We start from the raw sequence: 16,220 nt of genomic DNA on the forward strand, positions 1-16,220 counted from the left end.
TTAGCTGGTCATGTGCAGCCATTTTTGGCAGATTTTCTTATTTCGTTCTATAATGAAAGATTTTAAAAGCCCTCACAACCCTTTACAATCCCTGATATTCTTAAATAGATCTGTGAACATTTATAACAGTTCGAAATATGCTCGTATCATGTTGTAAGAAAGACTCTGACTGTTTATATTTACTTTATAAATGTTGAGGCACTGCCTGTTTTCCACATGGCTTGTGTCATGATAAATATTGCAGAAATGCTATGAAATGTGCTCCAGTATTATCCATTAGGCACATCAAGCATGTCCTATATCTTTATTCATATCATACTCACACTTTAAAAAAACGATATCTTATAACAGGAAATAAAACTTCAATAAATTATGATATAAGCTAACATTAAAAAAAATGAATGCCTACTGATAGATATATTAATTGCAAAACCTCAAGCATATAAAATGATAAACTAATATAAGTTTATTATCCCCAGCTGGGATATCCAACTCAGGAAAATTTATTTATTTACTTATAATTTACTACATTACATTAATGAAATAACACATAGCATGCAATTTTAAGTTTTGAAGCATTTTTTTTCGAACGCCACTAAGTTATCAGTATTTGGCAAATCGGGAAATAGAATTGTAGTCTGGTGATTTTTCCAAGGAAAAGCGTCTTTAAGGTCAAAGGGTAGAAAGCGAAACTATACCGACTGCGTCGGGGAAAAAAACAAAATCAAAGCCAACTGGTTTATATTTTAATTGCCAAACGTCAAACATATACAATGATTAGCTAATGCAAGTAAAATACACAAATAATCTATTTCATTGACTGTTTTTACAAATTGCTAACTTAAGTTGGCGTATGTCTCGAACCGTTTCAAGTATTCAATGACAGCTTCATAAAGAAAACGGAACTGCTCCTACAAAGTAAAAAATATAATTCAGGCATGTTTGTCTTCTAATGATCTTAACATGCAATTTCACGTAACTTCATACCTTTTTTCTGTCTTCATCCAAATACTCTATAGTGTGTTTATTTTTGGAACAATACACATTTTGTTTTTGGATACAAGTGATTGTTTATTAAGCCATGGACGGATTTAGGCGGGGCGTACCTAAGAGGTTTTCGGTTGAAATTTTAATTTCTCACTAATTTTACCACACAAAATATTTACACTGCACCCCCTCTAGAAGAATATTTTAAGAATTTCAGTTCCTATTTTTTATGAAGCAATGATATACGGTTATGTATTCTTCGAATATGCTATAGTTATACATGAAACAGTATACATGTATGTGTTCTTTACATGCTTACATTTAAATGGTGTTATCTAGATTCCTCTATTTTCACCTTTTAATGACTAGTATGAAATGTTTTTTCATAGGCGTGTGTTTGCTCTCGCAGCACTGAAATTGTTTTGCATACTCAAAAATGTGTTGTTCCCAATCGCTAAACTGAAGATTGTTATACGTGTAAGTTTATATTCACGTACATAGTTAGATATAATGTGAGGTCTTCTATTCCTCATCTGTTTGATGGTATGTTGTATGTCAACATCATGGTCTATCCTCATTTTTGAGTTGACATTACACAATAAAGACCACTCTTGTCACACCCATTTCTGAAATATTAAGAACTCTTTTTTATGTATATATGACAAAAGTATAGCATGCATATCATTTTCAATGATTCATGACATATCGTAACGAATTGACAATCGCAGCTGTACGTTGTATACAGGTTCTTGCTCAATGAAACATGAGTGTTTTGAACTTAAAATCACTTGATCGTGCGATTCTGCTGCATATGGATAATGGATCCGTGCGGGTAGTCGTTGGCTCAAAACCAAAACAGAAATTACTTTTCGATAAGTAGAGTCGTACACAATTCAAACACCCTAAAATGCGAAAGCGCCATTCTTTGCTTGCATAGGGTAGAACATATCGGTTTCATATCTTGTGTTATTTTACATATACTGAAACGTATAACTTTTATTTTCATATTTTCATGTACATTCCCCCTTTAAAAGATATGTGGTTTAAATTTGAAATCAAACGAAAACTTCATTTAAAGAATTATAAAGGTCATAGCGGTAGGCAAAAGAATGTAATCCAGGGACAAAAGCTAGACATGAAAAACAGACATACATAATAAAGAACATAAAGTAACTAAAATCATACATACAAATTAACAAATGCCAACTCGGACTCCACTAAAAACTGGTTTGTTTTTGTTTGTTTGTTGGGGTTTAACGTCCAAGCAGCAATAGTTCAGCTATATTCAGACGATGAACATGAAATTGATGATAAAATGAACATGAAATGATGATGAAATGAAAAAGGGATGGAACACAAGGACAAAGGGGTCGACAAATTTTGATTGCCACTGGAAATAGGGAGAGGTGGGTATGGTCGGGCAATATAGCCGCCTGTTGCGGAGCCCTATGGTTCCTACTCCGGGAGAATACCACAGTAGGGTTCTTTAACGTGCGAGGAACGTGACATCTTTCCCAACACGGTGTACCACTATGGTTTGCGGCCAGGTTTTCCGTATTAAAGCCTGACAACCAAAGCATGTAACACGCCAGGGGTACCCCATTCCACCACCTGGGGCACACATCCCAGTTGCCCTGTGGGCAGAGCGCCCTAGCCCTCGGCTACGGTTCTGAGCACTATTTAATCGCCTTTTACGACAAGCTTAGCGCTGCTGCAAGGCCTATTCTGTTAACACCCGGGCCTGCACTAAAAACTGGGAGCATGGACCAGATGCACCGGTAAGGTAAGCGTCCTAATGTACGTTAGATTCTTGTTTACTTACAGGCAATGGACGAGGAGAGTACCTTCTCCGCTTCCCCTTCCTCGTGCATCTTCTATGTCAATGGTAAAAGAGAAAACATCTTCGATGTTATCTGGTACGGTTTTGTCCTCATTCCAACTTAAATTCCCATTCCATTCATGTTGTGCATTTTTCGCCATGTATCTTCTTGAAAGTGGATTAATAATAAAAATAATGCCTGTAACAGCATTACCATAGCTGAAGTCATGTCAAAATGTACAAATAGCTTTACAAAACTAACATGATTGGAAGTTAAGGAAAATTTCATAACTACATAATGTTTCTTCCGGACTAGATTCTTTTGTTTAATTTTAAACGATAAAATCAATTGATTCAATTGAATTGATTTTTAAATTCTAAAAATTTCATCTTTTTGCTTAAGCTAGTACACATACTGTAATAGATACTCTCATATTCGATAGCATTACACCTTTTTTTAAATGCAAGACAAACCGGTTTGACATTAATTTGCATGTACAAAGACATTTTTCAGCATACACAAATACACTTTTCATGAAAACACATTGCTCCATAAAAAAAAAAATAATAATGAATAAATTCCTTATCGGAGGTTTTGTCCTAATATGTATAGTTTTACTCTTTGTAATATTAACTGGAAGCTAAACAGATAGCAGTAACCTCACGGAATACGTCCTCTCTCTATACATATATTGGTAAAGTGATAAGGAATACCGACGTGTAAGCAATGGGATATTTCAAATATGTCATTTGGCTGAATTAGAAAACAGGAAACAAAGATTGTCTACGTACACAATGCAGCCAAAACAAAGACAACAAAACAAAAAACAACAACAACAAAAATATATAAAAAATATACAGCACGAACTATATAAACTCCTACACAAAAAAAGTAGTAAATGCTTTAAAAATATCTATTTTATTCAATAAGGCTTCATCGGTATTTACTTTTTGTTCATATTCGGTATTCAGCATGAAGATAACTGAAATTTCATAGTCATAAACTAGCCTCCAGAAATCTATCATTGTGTTTTCCATCGGCATCTGTGTCACAACAAACGCTCGGCCGCTTTTGTAGCACTGAAACATTTTTTGAAAAATAATTACTTTAGAGTTATAAATTTTGAAAGTCTCAACTATTCGACAATCAGTATCTATGTGTAACACATCGTATCCATCGATTTGCAACTGCTTCAGTTAAGAGTTGAAATATCGTATTAATTTGATTATTGTCGTCTTTGATGTGTTTTCGCATTAGCATTTGCGACATTGATGGACAGAAGTGATGACCTTTATAATGTGGGGTGACGTATTTTAATGCCATCATATTCAATAGACCTGATGAATCCCAGGCAGCACTGGCTTAATATTTCTCTTTTCCTGTTTTTCTTCCATGTGTATTTTTTGTGTTATCATAAGAACTTTGGTGTTAGATAATGGCTTGTTTCACTTACTTTAGTTGTATTGTTCATGTGAAGCTGAATGTTGTTAAGTAAATACGTAGAGATTCGTTACACTTAATTTGCTAGAATACGATTAGAAATAATATGTAATATGGATATATGGTATGTGATAGAGATCCAGGGGTTTGTTCCTAGTAGGTATGTAATATGGATATATGGTATGTGATATAGATCTAGGGGTTTGTTCCTAGTAGGTATGCAATATGGATATATGGTATGTGATATAGATCCAGGTGTTTGATTTTTTGTAATTGTTATGCTATATAGAAGAAACAATATAGGGCTTACAACACTTGTAATGTATGTACAAAAAACAAAAAATTAATGTTAAAATTTTAAAATATATTAAAGTACACCATACCGGAAGGAAAACAGCGTTGATGTACTCATTGTGGCCTTCAACAGTTGATGTTAAACGTGGCATTTCTTATTCCACTACAAAAAAATATATATCAAAGTAGCTCAAATTAAACTTTGTTTTCATTTACTGAAATAATTTGTATCTCAAAGATGCAAATTTTTATTTAGCACAGGTTTAAAACCGATCCCATGCTATTGGAAGGCAAGGTTAACAGGATTGACTTTGATACACCTTGCAAGAAAAGAATAAATGACAATAATTGACAAATAAAACAAAGCATTCCATCAGAGTCAACGATATTTATTTCCTACCTGGGATTATATTACTGTATCCTTTTTCCCTGTTTTCGGGGTTCTTTCCTTTCTCAAAATCATCTTCGTCATGTTTCTTCGACAGTGATGTAATAAGCTGAAGAACTATAACAAAGAAAAAGGTTATCAGAAATAAAATGCACATCATATATTGTACGCCAGTATTTTTTATTTATTTCTTTTTTTGCATTGAGACCACATTCATAATGCTTTTAGCTACATCATTCATCGGTTCAATAAGGTATAAGAAACACGGGTAAAAGAGTAAATAACAATACATGCATATAAAGTTATATAATCGCTGTCTATACGGTTATAGATAATGGCACAATACCTTTTTTATTGGAATATACTGTAAATAACTAATCGTAATAACATGTAGGCTGGAGGTTAGGCACGCTATAAAACTTAGCTTTAACCCATCATTCTCACCAGGAATTCTCCTGCAAAGGCAATGTCATTTCTGTTGTTTCTGATTTTCTGGACTTAACCTTGATTTTTGCATTTGTTGTGTTCACTTTTCCATGACTATTACATTGAGTTTATCAGACCGATTTTTTTAAAATTACTCTTCATTTCCATCATAGCAACATCAAAATTTCCAAAAAAATAAGTGTCACCTTGTACATGATGTGTGTATATTTCGATTTCAAATGAACAATTCAATATCAAGGAGTAATCAAGTGAGCAAAGATTATAGCGAAAATCAAAAGAATGTTATCCAGGAACGAAGACCAGACATGGAAAACAGACACACAGCAAAAATGATAAAATAACCAAAATAATACACGTTACAAAAGTAAATCAGCAACTCGGACTCCACTGATAAATGGAAGCATGGATCAGGTGCACCGGTAGGGTAAGCGTCCTCTGCTTGTCTATAAACACCCACCAAGTTGATAACACTAAAGTAATTACATCATATTCAACGTGTAACTTATGTTTTTTCTTAGTAGAATCAAACTTCATCTGATCCTTGTAAACGTCTGGGAAATCGTTGGTAGGGGTCCCAGTGTAAGGACACACCAGAGCTTCTAAGACAGCATCGTGAAGGAATATGTACTGGCGCTAATATTACAAAATTGAATTCGTAAGACAAAAAAAAAAAATCCCGTTGCCAATTACTGCGGTACGGTCATTTTTATTTTCATTGAAATTTAGTTAATACACCTATTATCATTTACAAAAATATACTTATGTCACACAGAGGGTGCAAATTGATAGATCCACTAAATTTGTTAATTCCCTGATCATTACGATTTCTTGAAATAGAAATTTTAACTCATAAACATACTAGTTTCCGAAAGTTATTTTAATTAATTCAACGATCCAATCTTGTGTGAAATTTTTTGTTGCTTATTTATACATTAGTAAACCTCTTCAATAAAGTTTGATTTATTACCCCGGATTCACATAAGGACACCAAGCTAGTTTCTGTCAAACAACAATGAAGCTTGATCATGTAAATTCAACTTACAGCGGTCTGCACCATGTTTACTCTCTGTCTCCTTAAAGTCTCAACACAGCGAAATACATCAACATAGCCCACTTCTGTTGCCTCGGTTGCAGCGTAATCAAGAGTTATATATGTTCCCGTTCTTCCAATTCCAGCACTTAAAAATAAAGTAAAACATGTGACTCACTATTTAAAATCATCAATACACTTCTGATAGATCTTTACATAAACGATAAAGGTTGGAAACCACTTCATTTAAAGTAAAAGAAAACAGTTGACTTCGTCATACTCAACTTTACTACTTTGAACATGAAAAAGACTGTTTTACCTGCAATGGACAATAACTGGGCCCTTTGATGAATTTTCCGTCGAATTAACCTTGTGTCGAAAATATTCAAGAGAAGATGAATATTTCGGTACATCTTTGTCTGGCCAAGCTGTGAAATGGAATTGTATGATGGCCTTCTTTTCTCTTTCCTTATAACATGAGAAGAGAAGTACTGATTTTAGCAGTGTAGCAAACATTATCGCTTAAAAAGGCTCACTTATATAAGTGTTTTTTTTTTTCTCTTTAGATTTTGATTAACATTATTATTCATACTATTATACATTGCAGCAATAAACTATGTACCATGTTAAATCAAAGCAACAAGGTTCAAAAGATACTTAATCATTGACGAAAAAATGTGTTTAAATGTTTTCCAAACAATTCCAGTACTAATACACTACTGACGCCTATAGAGCATGGACTTTTATAAATAGGTTTACAGAACTCGCACATACAAGCGTATGAAAATAGAACAAAATGATATTGATCAATTGTTTAACAATCAAGATTTATTTTGACTACCTTTAAAATCTTGATATGCCTAATTGTGAAATCTGAATATATATATCTTCTTTCGTCGATGTTATCACAATTCCGTCAAAGTCATTTGATTTTCCAACAGTCTCCGGCCAGTAGTGGTGTCATTTTTGCTAAACGAATCACAATTATAATCGAAATGAAAATATACCATTTATTAAGAATATATCTCAGTGTGTTTTCATGCGTGAACCATGGATTTCGATTATTACCAAATCTCATATAAATGTTCTAAAAATCTTTTAAACGTTAAGGCTTCCATGCAAATTGATCCCATAACGGATGAATTGTCTGATAATAATCAAAAACTCTTATTTAATTAGCAATGTATCTTAAAACTACACTCATTAGCGATTGTATAAAACAAAAGTCAAAAGAAATGGATGATAAAATGAAACAAGAAATGATGATGAAATGAAGAATGGGATGGGAGACAAGGACAATAGGGGTCGACAAATGTTTATTGCCACTGGAAAAAGAGAGAGTAGGATCGGGAAATTTAGATTATTGCGGCGGAGCGCAAAGATTCCTAGTCCTGTCGAATACCACAGCAGATAGGAGTTCTTTAACGTACGAGGAACATGGCATCTTCCCTAACCCGTTGCACCACTATGATTTGCGGTCGGGTTTTCTGTATTATTGCCTGACGACCATGGCACGTAGCTTGACAGTGGTATCCCATTTCACCAACTGGGGCACGCAGTTGCTCCGAGGGAGAGCGCCCTAGCCCTGGCCATTGTTTTTACGACAAGCTAAGTGGTCCTTTTCTTATGACACCCAAACCTGCACGGCGCGTATTTGTATCGTGGTTTATATGTTATTTTTGGTCATGTTACGGTTGTTATATGTATTGGTGCTCCGGGGAATGAAATATTCGCATATGTTCCCTCCAGGTTAAAACTGTCGAGATGTTGTCTTGAAAAATTTGGTATCCACTGTAAAATAGAGGATTGCTTGAATCATTTCAAATTAAAAGAATTAAATCTTTAACTCCTAGAGTCGGAAAGCGAATTTTGTCATCTACAAAAACATAAGGATACACTTTTTTATAGTTGTAATTTGATTTGTTTCAGGTGTTATTGAATCCACAAACAGTGATCTTTTTTTGACAAAATAAATCACTAACTAATCATAATTTTAATCTAAACATGACACGTATAAATCGACTTATTAAACATTATTAGGTAGAAATCGCCGACTATTATAATTTATGGTAGGTTTGTTGATAGCAGTTTTCCAGTAGAAAAGGCTGACTATAGTAATGTTCTGCCCTTGAATTGTCAGAGGGACTAATTGTAAGGCATAGCAATAGTGTATAATTGTCTGACTGTATTAGCCTGAAATATTTTTGAACGTTCTAGACATAACTTGATAAGTATCAGTTGTGTGCATTTTCAAATTAACTTACATAATAATTTCTTTTTTTTTCTTTTTGATTTGTTTTGCTCAATGAAGTCTGCTGTATTTTTGCTACAGCAAATTTTCCTGATGGCTAACCATCCTGTTGATAAAAACGTTTAGCCTCCGATAAAAATTTAAAACATAAACTGGTGTGCATTTTTTGCCTTTATACATGCAGCCTGGGTATTCGTCGACAAAAATATTATGATTGCAAATGGTAACCCACTTAACGAATGGGTGAATGACAAGGTTCATCAAAGGTCATCAACCGCCATTGTGTTTTTGTTTTACCTAGGTCCGATGCAAATGTGACATTCGTTGTCATGCATGGATTTAATTATCATCTGATTTTATTGAGAAATTTCTCCTACATAGCAGACCATTTTTCAGTTATATCTATAGATTGAAAATCAATGTTAAAATACAAATCTAGGTCATCAACCGCCATTGTGTTTTTGTTTTACCTAGGTCCGATGCAAATGTGACATTCGTTGTCATGCATGGATTTAATTATCATCTGATTTTATTGAGGAATTTCTCCTACATAGCAGACCATTTATCAGTTATATCTATAGATTGAAAATCAATGTTAAAATATAAATCTAATTTTAAATGCATACACATATTTTTGGGGTGTACAGTAAATCATGATAACGAACTAACAGAAAGAAACATCAAGCATGTATGTATTTTTCAGCTAATTAGAATTTGTTGATAAATACCTCTGGACCTGACCTTGATGACGATTGATCCACACTCACATGTACCTGTTCTTTATCACAAAAGAATCAAAATATCTGATTGCAAAAGTATTAGTTGCTCCGGATACAAGTTATATCACTACAAACCTAATTGGAAGGATAAATATTAACAATTACTATCGTAATAATGGAAATTCATGTCGATAAAATATCGAATGCAGAAGACAGAAACACACTTATCGTGACATTTAAAATTGAAATGGCACTTGGAAAAGTTTTCCTAGTCCTAAACTTTTCTATTTTTTACACTGTTCACTTTATGGTCTTATGTTACAAATCGTCTAATTTATGTAATTGAGGGCTGTGTAATATCGAAATAGTAATGCAATTGATTTTGTAGCACAAGTAAGTGCTCATGTTATTTTCAGTGTGTGTAAAAATTACAAGTACTGATACTATCAACAAAGAAAGCAATACAACTAAGAAGCAAGCATAAATAAATGCAATTGTGTAAAAGCTGGCTAGATACGTATAATGTAGATACACTGAACTATTTTCTGGTACATTATGTCAATACTAAACACTAGCAATAATATCATCAATCATCATTTACCTCTAACAACACATTTTGATATATATTTCTTTCATATCAGAATGGTGATTCCGTGAATAATTATCTGATAACAAAATAATATTTAAGAATTTTTTATACTTGTACTTGTACATATTAATTTACAATGTAATTTTACAAATATTTACAATATGGTTTAGTGTGCTCATTTTTTAAATATAAGGATTTGAATTTTTGACAGGAAAAGGATTTCTCTAAGTTTTACATTTGTTTTGTATTAGTATGTTTTTTTCTTTTTTATAGGAAACCCCAAGGGAATAACAAGGATCCCATACAAAATAACATTTCAAGGTTTCTTAAATTAAATTATGAAAATAAAAGTTCGGTCACCGGGCAAAAACAATAATTATGCTATGAAAAGATAAAACGAGACGAGTCCCAAAATCTGACAAAAATTGCTAAACATGAGCAGCGAGGATCCATCGGGAAATTTAACAGTTTAACACATTTCAAAACTAAATTTTTTGCATTCAAAATAAACTAAACCAAATTGCTTCGGGTTGCATATTAACTTAAGTTTGTAACTAGAATAAAATACAATTACATTCAATTAGATATTTTTGTACACAGGAATGGTATAGCCTTGCATTAAAACTGTATTGTAAAAATTTGGCAAAATTTTGTAATCTAGAAGTCAAATAAACTTCCACGTTGTGTTCATTAATGTACGGATTTTTTAACGTTGGTATTGCACACTATTTAATTAGCAGTCTTTCTGAAAATCAAACAGAGGGTTATTTCTGCATGTCTTAACCCCAACGAATTTAGTTTTACTTCTTGTTCAGAAATATATACAGGTCACATGACCAGTTGTAGTCTCTCAGTTGGTTGTTGCGTTTTTGAAATAAAAAATTATTTTTCATGAAATTGGCACTTTGCAAGAGTTATTGTTTTGATTTGGTTTTATTTGGTCGATTTTAGTGGGAGATAAATGTATGGTTTTCTAAAAGTGCAGAATTGAATGCAGAAATGGTTGTCGTGTTAAAGTGTAGCATGTGTAGGCTGAAAAACGTATCATTTGTTTAGTGGGTCTTTTACACCATAATTCACTTATCCATTGGCGGTGTCTGAATTTAAAGTGCACTGGTACTTAAGTGTCATTTCGCCCAATATGTTAACAATATTGCTCTAATCAAATGTCTTGAATAAGAAAGAAAGACAGCGACGTACAGAATGGTACCGTCACTCATATTTTCATTTTTTTAATTATGTCAAAATAAAATCTCCAGAATAAATTTATGTAAGACTAGATTCAATATTTTAAATATAAAAAAAAATATAATTTTTACTACATTGAAGAAAATAATAAAAAAGACAAAGATTTATTTTATATAAATGTGTGAAATATGTTTAGTTGAAGAACTTACCAACACACTTTGGTTGTGTTACGTTCCAATGACCAATTATCGATTCTTCGGAGTGCACCGTACACTTAATGACTGGAGGGCCCTGAATCTTGTATCCAGTCTTACATTTAAATGTTAACACTGAGCTATAATTATATCCTGTCAGGGTTGATGGTTCAATAAACAGATCAGAGGCGTTGACGTCTGGACACGGGACAGCTTAAAAATTAGACTTATAAAAGTTACAAGATTTCGTTGAAATTTAATAAGGCATGTTATTGTTTTAGTTACTGTATCACTAAAGCTGCTTAATTAACACTTCGTCTGTAAATTGCATTTAAAAATTCAGAAAAAAATACGAGTTAAAATAAAATGGTCCGTTATATATTGAATGAATGCTTCATTGAATTTTAACGACTTACTCAAACTAAACTAGTTTTTGTGTTTTTATTTTTGCTTATAAGTAGAAAAGTATTTTGCAGGAAACTTGAAGTTATTTTCAGAGGTTGGTGACTATTACACATAAACCAGTCTATATATTTAAAAAAAACAAAAACAAAACAAAACAAAACGAAAAAAAAAAAAACAAAAACAAAAAGAAAAAAAAACAGAACGAAACAAAAAAAAAAAAACAAAAACAAAAACAAAAAACAAAAACAAAAAAACAAAAAACATTTCGCTGTTATTGAATGTCTTTAATTAAAATAAAAAGAAAGTGGTGACAAAATATACTCAGGATTGAAGTCGACTCATGGATTCGTAATATACAGTCTGGTCACTCGTACATTTATTTCAAATGTTAAAAATTAAAATCGATTGAATAAATTTCAATCACTACATTGAGTATTAAAAAAAAATACTTAAATATGTAAACTAAAGAAATTTGAAAAATAAATAAATAAATAAATGATCGTCGTCCCAAAAATTCCGCAAAAAGTGTCAGTGTTTCCATGTGTGGCCCATGACCCTGAATTTTGAAATTGTAGATACTGTATTTTAATTTAAAAAAGAGGTTTGTATAAATTGTATTGGTTGATTTATTTCGAATCTAGGACTTGTACTGCAAAGCCCCTATTTTTCAAATCATGATGGTTACTCTTCATTAAAATCAGTTAAACATCTAGTAATTATCTGTTTTTTTTTAAACGAATTTAAAGATAAATCGAAGACAAAATTGATAAATTCATTAGTTTCATATATATATATATATGTGTGAAATAGGTCGGACTGAAGAACATACCTAAACACTTTGGTTGTGTTGCATTCCAATGACCAATCACCGACTTTCCCGAGTGCACCGTACAATTTATGGCTGGATGCCCCTCAATCGTGTATCCAGGCTTACATTTAAATGCTACCACTGAGCCATACCTATATCCTGTTAAGATTGATGGTTCCACCAACAGAGCAGATGCGTTTATGTCTGGACATGGGACAGCTTGAAAATGAACATTTTTACAGATGCAATTATTGTCTCTTGTTGAAATGAAATGTGCAAAATACTGATTTAAATAACAGTATACCATAAACAGCTTATTTAACGCTACTACTATAAATTGTATGTACGAATGAAGAGAGGTAAAAAAAGAAGAAAGTCCATTTGTAAAAAAAAAAAACAATAACCCTGCTACACTACTTCTCTGACATTATCGATAAAGTTTTGTTTTAGAAAGATAGTTGACCCTTAAACTGGTTAGTTTACTTAATGATTATTTGATGTATTTGTAACCTTTGAGTCGATTCCATTTCAATAAACTCAGTCGTCTTGGATTCTATACAACAGCCGAGTCGACAATCTTGTCGAAGTGAATTTTATTATTGATTTACAGAATAAGCGATTCAAACACAACAAATTTATTGCATTGTACAAATCTAGCATTTTACGTTTAATCTCACTTTTGTAATATCATTTGAAACCCTATGACATTCAACTCTATATTTCATCATGCACATGAATTTATTCATAATACGTAGCAACATTAATAAGTAGTCTCATTAAAAGTGATCTACACACTGTTCATGGATTTAAAGTAGCCACGCTTTAATGTATAAAATTAATTCAGACATGAAACTTACTTTGAAGACATGGCAATCCCACATATCTTTAGCACCTTTTTAAAAATGCTACGTGTTAAAAATGCAATTTTTAACAAGTGTGTCTCCAACATTAGTAATCATGCACAAAATTGAAATGTCACCAATTTGTTTCATACTTGAACCCATAGAGATATACCAATTTCACAATGTTCTGCATTATTTCAAATTTAAATATCTTAGTTGAACAAGAAATTTTGTCAAATAAGAATTGAAGACAGTGATCAGATCATACTTTGGTACTATGTTGGGCTGCAGAGGACTTTAATTCTTCGATATCAAGTTTCCATCTCACATATATGACACGGTATACACAGCTTGGCTATGATTCGAAAGATTATAAAAAAACATCCAGTTTGACGGATGTCGTTTTAACTTCTTGCCTGCATGTGGTGTAACAACTTTTTCGTTAGAATTGATGTTGATTTGAATCAACATTGCGGATTACGGATCAGATTATTGTTCGGTAGTTTTTTTCGTTACCCTTATTCCATAAGCAGACTGTCCAGTTCTCACGTTTTGTCATGCGAAGCATAACTTATACCTTATTTATATCCATAGATTTTAACCTCACCAAAACAAATGTTTTTTTTTTATTTAATGATACAACATTATTTAAATCATCTCATTTAAAAGGTAAACAATCGACTTATTTATAGGCAGAAAAAAATATTGCTGTTACCCCTGTCATATAAAGAGATCAGTTTCTGCTTAGAGTAAGTATGTTTTAATGTTCTAATGAAACGGATAAATAGTCAAAAAAATTGAGTGAACAAAAATTGGAAACTTTTGAAACCCAGGGTACATATATATAGAAATATATATATATATATATATATATATATATATATATATATATATATATATATGTATATATATATATATATATGCAATCAAACTTAAATGAAAATGCCCTAAATTATTGAGAGAAATCTAAAAAAAAAAATACTGTCGTGTGTTTTTGTAGTAATCTAGCAAAATTTACAAATTGGATTTGGATATTTTCTACACTCAAACGTTGTATTAGCCAGACCAGTCCAGAGATGTGTATATATACATATGTGTTTATCTATCTACCATGAGTATTAATATTTTGAAAACTATACAAAGATTAATCTTTGACTGACACATGTATATATGGCTATTATCAGGTAATAGAATAATAATTCCTACTAAGAATTTGGTCATTCAAAAATTTAGGATTATAGCATATTGTCAGCTGATCGGTAGTTGTTGTTGTTAGTTTTTGATGGAATAAATGTTCAAAGTGTAAAATTATGACTTTAAACATTATAATGTTCATTAAATTCCTCAAATCATTGTGTTGAAACAATACAAAAGTAACGAGTTTAAAAAAATAAGTTGTTTTATTTAATATATTTGAAATACTTACCCTCACATTGTGGTTGTGATGCATTCCAATGACCTTTAATCGATGTGTGTGTACCCACCGTACAATTTATAGCTGAGGAACCATTAATCATGTATCCATTCTTACACTTAAAGGTTACTACTGAATTATAACTATAACCAGTCAGAATCAATGGTTCAATCAACAAATTAGAACCATTCACGTCCGGACATAGGGTAGCTTGAAAAATAAGATGTATCTATACAACAGTCTCGAAACCAGGCACAACTGCCATGCTTCATTAAAAAAAAAAAAACGAAAAATGTATGTCTTTCCAACGACATACATAGTAGACATTAAGCACAATTGATTATTTAATTTGATATATCCTTTCGTTGTACACCTCTTGAATATTATAATATTCCCACTTTCACTATATACCATTCCCGTTCCCCATTGTTCCCATTCTCGATTCCCATTAATAATTTTCCATTCCAAAATGAAAATTCCCCATTCTAATAAACGAAGAGATTTGAGAAGTTCTGCACTTTAATAATACATTTACATCGCCATAAAAACATATTTAATGTGCTTTTGATATGCATATCTTAAGAGTTTTTTTACCAAGAGGGTCACTTTTAAAAAAGGAGCATTTTAAAGTTTTCGAAGTCAAACAGTTTGTAGCAATGAAAATCCAAACATTTATATAACGATTCTATTTTTAACAAAACATTAAATAAACTTCAATGATAGAGTACAGAAATCTTAACTATTTAAAATGGAAATGGAATTAAAGTGTTCACGTTTACTTTAACTTACATTGTATATCACCTACAAAGAAAACAATTTGACATTTTTACTAAAACATTCATACAGAAAACAAACATATAAATATATTGAGATATAAGAGGCTTGTGACTCGAAAAACACGATATCATTTTAAAGCAAATTATTCATCAATAACTCTCATGTAGAACGACTCTTTCTTGTCTTGTTATGCAACATTTTCTTGATAATTTGCTGCACTCTTAATTACATCTCCTGTGATGTTATTGACTAAAGTTAACGAGCTTAAATATAGTTTTAACATTTCATTCAAATTCAAAACATTTCAACTCAGCGTGTATTTATAGAAAAGCAGAGGACGCTTACCCGACGGTACACCTGGTCCATGTTTCCAGTTTTTAGTGGAGTCCGAGATGCTCATTTGCTTCTGTTACTTTGCATGTATGTTTTCAGTTACTTTATGTTCTGTGTTGTTTTTGTCTGTTTTTCATGTCAGGTCTTTGTTCCTGGATTATGTTCTTTTGATTACCGCTATAACCTTGGTTCCCTTGATTAATCTTTGATATATAAACGTATTTCACACAATCTAATCCACAGTTGGCAAAGAGGTCATGCTACTTCAAAAACAGCACCTTAACTATCTTGTTT

At 32.0% G+C, this 16,220-nt stretch overlaps 1 long non-coding RNA gene and 1 pseudogene across 2 annotated transcripts; both read right to left on the bottom strand.

Moving 5' to 3' along the window:
* Window positions 1–739: 739 nt before the first annotated feature.
* On the bottom strand, window positions 740–7,944 carry LOC148605226 (receptor-type tyrosine-protein phosphatase U-like; annotated as a pseudogene). The gene is made up of 11 exons (XR_015915761.1): window positions 7,837–7,944; window positions 7,248–7,348; window positions 6,726–6,874; window positions 6,419–6,554; window positions 5,860–6,009; window positions 4,942–5,038; window positions 4,631–4,704; window positions 3,690–3,886; window positions 2,810–3,025; window positions 1,485–1,613; window positions 740–911 (listed from the first exon to the last, which is right to left on the bottom strand). The product of XR_015915761.1 is annotated as a receptor-type tyrosine-protein phosphatase U-like (transcript).
* A 259-nt stretch (window positions 7,945–8,203) lies between these two features.
* Window positions 8,204–12,765, bottom strand: LOC148605227 (uncharacterized). The gene is made up of 3 exons (XR_015915803.1): window positions 12,582–12,765; window positions 11,363–11,560; window positions 8,204–10,041 (listed from the first exon to the last, which is right to left on the bottom strand). It is a non-coding gene; the product is annotated as an uncharacterized LOC148605227 (long non-coding RNA).
* Window positions 12,766–16,220: the final 3,455 nt, after the last annotated feature.

The sequence above is a fragment of the Perna viridis genome, chromosome 10, assembly GCF_037379345.1.
Source record: "Perna viridis isolate PV_CMFRI_1.1 ecotype Kerala chromosome 10, ASM3737934v1, whole genome shotgun sequence".
NCBI classification, from domain to species: domain Eukaryota; kingdom Metazoa; phylum Mollusca; class Bivalvia; order Mytilida; family Mytilidae; genus Perna; species Perna viridis.